Source organism: Octodon degus, unplaced genomic scaffold (assembly GCF_000260255.1).
Source record: "Octodon degus isolate 3935 unplaced genomic scaffold, OctDeg1.0 scaffold00201, whole genome shotgun sequence".
Classification (NCBI taxonomy): Eukaryota; Metazoa; Chordata; class Mammalia; order Rodentia; family Octodontidae; genus Octodon; species Octodon degus.
The window spans coordinates 125,101-133,447 of record NW_004524777.1 but is presented as its reverse complement, the minus strand read 5'-3'; the positions used below and the strand labels follow the sequence as shown (position 1 = coordinate 133,447).

Genomic DNA, 8,347 nt, shown 5'->3' with positions numbered 1-8,347 from the left:
GCCTGGTTGATTTCTGATGTAACTCAAGTATTTCATGCTGATAGTAAACACAAGTGTAACTAGGCAAATATGCCAAACTGTGCTTAAATTACTTAAAAGAATTGACAGTAAAAATAAAGTAAAAAAAACTGTCTTAAAAATAACAAAGAACTAAGAAATCACAATTCAACAGTTACAAGATGATGCGGAGAAAAACAATATAAGACTAATAGGTGTCAATGAAACAGCAGTAGCCAGCACAAACAACAGAAAGAGACAATTTGCAGAAATAGTAGCAGAAAATTTCCCAAGCATGGGAAAAGTATCTGACATACACATAAGTGAGACATATAGAGCTCCAATAAGCCATAATTAAAAATGAATATGCACCTAGAAACATAATAATCAAGATCCATGTAACTCAGCAAAAGAAAATATTACAAGCCTTCTTCAGACAGATGAAATACATCATCCACAGTGGAAAGCCCAACAGAATCACAGCAGGTTCCTCAACACAAACATCAAGTAAAGAAGACCTTGGATTGAAGTATTCCAGATCCTGAAATAAAACAACTTCCGAACCAGATTGGTGTACCTTTAAAAATATCAATCCAATTTAATTGTGAAATAAGATACTCCAGTGAGAATGAACAACTGAAGAAATTCATGACTGCCAAACCAATCTCACAAAGCATAATGACAGATATTCTAGAAAGAGACAGACATGAACACTACTTCAAGAATGATAACAGAGGCACCAGCGAGATGGATTAGTAGAATAAGCGCTTGCCTGGCAAGCACAAGGGCCAGAGTTCAATCCCTGGTTCTGAAAAAGAAAAAAAAAAACAATTACAACAGAAAGAAACCAGCAAGCAGAGGAATCAATTAAAGATGGGAAAGGTAGAGAACCAACAAGCAGAAAAAATAACATGGCAACGATAAACCAATACATAATCAGTTATAACCATCAATGTAAAAGGCCTCAACTCACCAATCAAAAGAAACAGACTGGCAGAGTGGATCAAAAAACAAAATCCAACAATATGCTCGATCCACGAAATGCATTGAACACAAAAGGAAATCTATAGACTGAAAGTCAAAGGATTGTAAAGCATCCTATGTAACAGGAACCCAGAAAAATCACGAGTAGCTATTCTGCTTGCTGACAATATTAACTTCAAACCAAGAATGAATAAAGGAGATAAAGAAGGTAACTACATACTTGTCAGAGGAAAGTTGCAAGAGGAAAAAATAACAATCATAAACATATAAGCACTCAATGTAGTATCATCAAACTTCATAAAGATAAATTTTAATAAGCATGATAAACCAAATGAACAATAACAAGATTGTAATGGGAGACTTTAACACCCTACTGTCACAAAGAAATAAATCAACTGGGCAAAAAAAAAAATCAGCAAAGGAATAACAGACCTAAACCAAACATGTGTAGAAATGGATTTAGTAGACCACTAAAGAATGCTCAACCCAGCAACATCAGAATACACATGCTTCTCAGTTGCATATGGGATATTCTCCAAAATAGACTATATAATAGCACACAGGACAAACTTAAGTAAATGCAAAGGAATTGAAATTGTCCCATAGATATTATATGATCATAATGCAATGAAACTGGGAATTATTATTATTATTTTTCTTTTTCTGGCTCAGCCCACTCTGGGTGCAGGGCTTGTGCAGCATGTGATGCTGCGGATTGAACCACAGTCCCCTGTACCTGCCTAAGCTTACCTAAGCAGGCCCTTTAGACCGCTGAGCTATCTCATCAGGCAAAACTGGAAATTATTTTAAAAAAACAAATCACAGAAGCATCATAAACACATGGAAATTAAATAACAATTTCCTGAAAAAACAGTGGGTCACAGATCAAATTAAAGAATTAAGTAATATTTACAATGAAACTAAAATGCAGACACAACTTACCAGAACCTGTGGAATGTAATAAAAGCTGTCTTTAGAGTGAAATTTACAGTGGTCAATTCTCACAAAAAACAGAAGAGCCCAAGTAAACAGTCTTATGCTCCACCTCAAAACCCTAGGAAAAGAAGAGTAAGTCAATCCCAAACCCCAAAGGAAGGAAATTATAAACATCAGAGCAGAAATTTTGGGAGACTAAGAAAACAATAAAAAAATTGGTAAATTAAAGAGTTTGTTCTTTGAAAGAATAAATAAAATTGATATACTCCTAGCCTACCTTATTAAAAATTGGAAAACCCCTCAAATTCATGCAATGAGAAATGAAAAGTGTGCAATCACTACAGACTCTATGAAAATTTGAAGATCATTAATACTTCCAAAATCTTTCATCACACAGGATGGAAAATACAGAACAAATGGATAGATTCCTAGATGTACATGAACTGTCAAAGCCGAATCAAGAAGATATAAAATACATGAATAACACAACATCAGGCAATGACATTGAAAAATAATTTAAAAACCCTACCAACAAAGAAGAGCCCCAGTTCAAATGGATTCACAGGTGAATTCTACAAGAAATTTAGAAAAGATTTAATGACAAATTTTCTCAAATTCTTCAACAAATTTGAAAGGGAAACAAGTGTCCCAAACTAATTTCTGGAGGCAGCATTACTCTGGTACCAAAACCAAAGAAAGGGTCAACCAAAACAGAGAACTAGAGACCAATCTTCCTAATGAACATGGAAGCATCCTCAGTAAAATGCTAGCCAACAGAATGCAACAAATCATTAAGTTTATACATCACAACCAATTGAAACTCGTCGTAGGAATGCAGGGACAGTTCAATACATGCAATTCCATAAATGTAATACAACATATCTACAGAACAGAAAAGAAAAACCACATGATCATCTCCCTAGATGTAAAAAGAGCTTTTGACAAAATTCAACACTCATTTATGATAAAAAAAAAAACCCTACAGAAAATCGGAACTGATGGTCTTTACCATCTTTATCATGTCTCAACCTGATAAAAGTCATCTATGCCACACAAACAGCTAACATCATACTAAATGGATGAAAACTGAAAGCCTTCATTTTAAAATCAGGAACAAGATAAGTATGTCCACTATCACCATTCCTATTTGATGTAGTTCTGGAAACATTGGACAAAAGAGAGACATAAACGCAGTGATGATTGGAAAGTAAGAAGTGAAATTGTCATTATTTGAAGAAGAAATGATACTCTACAAAGAAGACTTCAAAATCTCCAAGAGACTTGTAAATTTGGATTTTGAGAAAATCATTTATGTATTTATTTATTTAGTTAGTTATTTAGTTATTTAGTTAGTTAGTACACCTCTTGCTACACATTTTGGATGCCCTATTTCAGCCTCCACAGTACTGGGATTACATGGGTGTAGGCCCAATTTCCATGGCTAGCATGGTGTGCCTGGGGTTATGGGTCTGGCACATGTGGTACTGGGGATCAAGCCCAGCTCCTTACACTTGCCAGGCAGGCATTTAGATCACCAAGCTACCTCCCTAGTCCTGAGACTTAGAGATTTAATAAGCAAATTCATTAGTGTAGCAGGATACAAAGTCCACACATAAAAATTAATATCATTTTTCTACATGAACAATGAACACACTGAGATATACAGTAAAAAATTCCATATTCTGAGAAAGGAGATCAAAGAGGATTTCAACCACTGAAAAACTATTCCTTGCTCCTAAATAAGAAGAACCAACATTGTGAAAATGGGTATACTCTCAAAATTGTTATACAGATTCAATGAAATCCTGGTATGGACTCACAGTATGACTCACAGATCTAGAATATCCCTAAAATTCATCTGGAACAAGAAGAGGCCCAGAAGAGAAAAAACAATCCTGGGCAACAGGAAAGACATGAGATTCCCAATTTCTGTCTTGAAATTATACTACAAACTACTGTGATAAAAATCAGCATGGTACTGGTGAAAAAACTCCAGACCTAAGGATCAGTGGAACAAATTAAAAGAAGTAGACACAACTCCAAACAAATTCATCTACCTTAGTTTGACAAAGGGACCAAACACACTCTTTGGAAGAAAGATAGCTTCTTTAATATATGGTGCTAGAAAAACTGGCTTACCACATGCCAAAGGCTTAAACCCACATGGTTCACCTGCACTAAACTACAGTAAAAATGGATCAATGATTTAAATATGAAAACTGAAACACTTAATTTTCTGGAGCAGAAGGTAAGTGGAAATCTTAATGATATTGAAGGTAGAGAGTTTATGATTAAAAACAAAACTTCATAGGAAATATATCAATGAATCAACAACTGGGATCTCATCTTCTTGAAAAGTTTCTGCATGTCAAGAAAATCACTAACAGAATAAAATGAAAACCCATGAGCATTGAAAAAATTATTACAGACTGTCCCTCTGACAAAGTCCTTTTATGTAGAACATATAAAGATTTTCAAATAATAATGACCCCAAATTCAAAGACCCAATCAAAAAGGGACATCTGAGATGAATATATATTTCTCAGATTAAAAAATGTAAATGGAAAATATGTACCTGAAAAAATGTTCAACATCATTGTTCATTTGAGAAATACAAATTTAAACAACACTGAGATTCTAACTTACTCCAGAAAGAATGGCTATCATTAAGAAGTTAACCAAGAACAAATGCTGGAGGGGACTGTAGGAGAAAAGGAACTCTTTGTCACTATTGGTGGGAGTACAGACTGGTAAAATCACTATGGAAATCAGTGTGGAGATTCCTCAAAAACCCAGGATTAGAAGTTCCATTCATCCCAGCTAATCCACTCCTGGATATTTTTATAGAAGAACTGATAACATCATATCACAGCAATTTATGTGCACCCATGTAGATAACAGTGCTATTTGTCATAGCTGAAGCTTGTTATGTTTTGTTTTGTTTTGCAGTACCAGGGATTGAACTCAGGGCCTTGTGCTTGCCAGGCAGGTGCTTATTCTACTAAGCTATCTCCTTAGACCCAAGACATAGCTAAATCTTGGAAACAACCCAAATGCCCACCAACTGAGGAATGTATAAAGAAGATGTGGTATTTGAACCAAAGAACCTTGTCCAATAACAGAATACAATTTTTTCCTACAATGTATGGAGCTTTCTTTAATGATCATATTTTTTAAAATGCATTATTTTATTCCATTTAACGTTAACACACTTATCTAAAGTTCAAAAACAGTAAAAAATGATCTATAATGATAGAGGTTAGAGTAGTGATCACTTTTGTAGAGGGTTTTGAGTGAAAAAAGGGCATGAATATTTCTGAAGTACTTCTTTAAAGTAGGGAGCTAGAGATCTCCCTGTAAAATCTGACACTGCATGCATCAGTGCCAGCATAGTCATGATATACAGATGACCTAGCCTCCTATCTGTCTTTTAGTATCCAGAGAAGTGAGTAGAACTTATGTTTTGCTAGAGCCATGGCTGCAAAAGAATCCAGAATATCTACCTTTCCTCTTTTTAGTTTTCACAAGTGACAGGAAGTAATCAGGGTTTCTCAGAAAGAATTCTATGCATTGATGTATAGAATGGGTGAACTGAAGATTAAATAATGACCTCTGTTTCAAGAGGCAATGATTCCAGTGGTTCTGGCTTTTAAAAAGTTTCATGATTCTTGGTTTTATGCTTCATTTCCTCCTTCAAACTCATAAACTGTAGCGAGCACTTGGAACACAGGAAGCCTCTCTTCTTGTTCCAGTGTCTCCAACAATGATTCATGTATGAATTTATAGTTTTGAAAATTTTAAGACAAACAGACAAAGCAGATTCTTACTGTTTTTATGGCATGTTCTACATATGTTTCCAATTCAGTAAAGACCAATGACCTGTAATTGCAAGCCTGGCACACACAGGGCACTTCCCTTGGCTTATGATTGTCCTTCATGTATTCTAAGAGAACTTGGTCTGTTTCAAATGACAGCTCACAGAATTTACGGACAGCAAAGGGCTCCTGGCTAGTGTGTACCCTGTCAGTGTGATACTGCGGCTGGAATGGAATGGGAAACTGCCATTGGCAGTGCTGGCAAGTGGTGTGGTTTTCCCAGATATCGCCCATCTGCATCTCAAGTTCCAAATGGTGTTTCATGTGATTCGGAAATCTAATGTTTTTCAGAACTTTCAAGCAGCTGAGGCATTTAAAGGTTGTATAAGTTTTTGCCTCTTGCCACCCATTTCTTTTATGTTATCTATAGTAAAAGTCACTAAGTAACAGGACCAGACTTCCTTTTTCAGATCAAAGGTATTCTTTTGAATGGTTAGACTCACTAAGCCTGTTTCTCTCTGACCTTCAGAGTTATTTCCTGGGTCTAGATCTTTGAGAGCAAAAGGAACCTTGTCATTAGCATAAATCCAAGGAAAGGCTGTTCCATTCTTAGCATAGACTGACAAGCAAATGCTTTTTGATGTTGTACATATGTCCATTTTAGGAGAGCTACCAGACAGGGTCACTGCTCAAGAATGTACACTTGGGATTTCCTGAGTTTAGATCTTTTGGAACTTCTGCGATCTTATCAGCGGTGAAAGATTGCTTTGACTCATTAGAAAGAATGACTTGTAGTGAGCTTATTTTATAAGTAAGGCTGGATGAAGAATCTGTGCTAATGGAATTATCTGTTGATGTCCATTCAGAGTGAGAATTTGTCAGGGCAGCCATTGCTGTGTCCACCGAGCTCACATTAATTCCAGGTGGAGACAGATAAGCAGTGTCTTGACTGAGATGGTGTATCTTTCTTTTTGAATATGAGCCTGGGGTGACTCTGCTCAAAATGATTGAAATAACTGGTTTTGAACTTGAAACAACCTTGACAAACAGGATGTCAGAATCTTTATGTGCATCTTGCCTCCCAACAAAAATCAGGTCATTATCTTCATCATGCTTGTCCCTCTGATCAGCTTCTTCTAGGTGCTTCTCCGGTGGTTCTGGTTCTTGCTCTTCACTCAGGGAGATGTGCTCTGCCATTTTAGAATTACTTTAGATTGAAGCACTGTTCCCTTCAACGTTCACAGCTATCTTTTCATACATTGGCACCAATTCCTTAAACTGAATCTCCAGGTATTGCAGTGCTGCCCAATATTTCTTAATCTGGACCATAAGGGGATATTATAGCTGTGGTGACATCAGTGCTTCTATCTCTCAGAAAAATCATCCCAGAGCTCAACAGCCAATCTTCTAGTGTTCTTAGAGCTTGCTGTTTTCTCATGAAAGTTCTTTCTCAAATTGATCATATTTTAAGCCATAAACATAAAGAGAGTCACCTAGAGAGAAAACATTCTCTCAGGCTGTCACAGAGAGCAAATCGGTTAAGCAATGGCCGTGACTCATCCAGATGGTTGACACTGACAAAAGATCTACCAATTGCTGTACAGAGTTTCAGGGTAAATCCTGAGGGGATTTGAATGACCTTGTCAGAAACAAAAGTTACATTTTTTGTTATATAGGTCTTGCTTTATCTGGTCTTAACCATCCAGCAGAAAAGTATAAACACAAGGTATAAAAAGTAAAGCCATATTAATATGCTGAGCTGTAAAAGGCTCAAGTCAACAACTTCTAACATTTCCAGTTCCATGGATAACACACTACTATTATGGACTATTGGACTATATTGGATTATTTTGCTGAATTCATGCACCTACAATATGTAAATGGAAAGGGAATTCCTATCTCTGACAAATCTAAACAAAAAAGGGCATACAAATGAAGGACCATTTTGTGTCTGCATATACAAAATAGGATAGATATATAGCTACTTTCTCTTAATTCAATGAGAAGAAAGATTTGTAGTAATAGTGTTTGGACAAGATATCATGTCTGCATCTTGTGCTATGAATGACTACTACAAAGACAACAATATGCAATGTATTATTTCTTGAAACTGTCCTACTAACCTGCTTTGAAACTGTCTCATCTCTACTTCTTTCTAAATAAAATTAATATAAAAAGTTAATGTATAAAAACAGAAATAATCCCCTGTATATTAGTGGATAATAGTGACTAAAACTACACACTAACAGCAAAAGGACTAATAGAAACTATCCAATCATATGGAGATTAACTAATACATTACTAAACAATGCAAGGGTTACAAAATAAATGCAGGAAGAAATAATAATTTTAAACAATCTAATATCCAAATGACAGTGGAAGAGTCAGCCCAGTAACTCATCATATTAAAGCTCCTGCAAGCAGGTGCAAGGACCTGGCTTTCTATCCCTGGGCCTCCCCTGCTGGCCCTGCCCCCAGAGCACACTGAGCCTACAATTGAGACTGCGCATGTTGGCACACACCTGTGTAATACCAGCTTTTGGGAAGCTGTAAGCAGACAGATCAATATGAGTTTGGTCTAGTAGTAACACCCTGAACACCCTGTAGACCCTTTC

The 8,347-nt window shown here is 36.1% G+C and overlaps 1 pseudogene; it reads right to left on the bottom strand.

The window, feature by feature from the left end:
* Positions 1–5,515: 5,515 nt before the first annotated feature.
* On the bottom strand, positions 5,516–6,203 carry LOC101566523 (annotated as a pseudogene).
* Between the last annotated feature and the right edge of the window lie 2,144 nt (positions 6,204–8,347).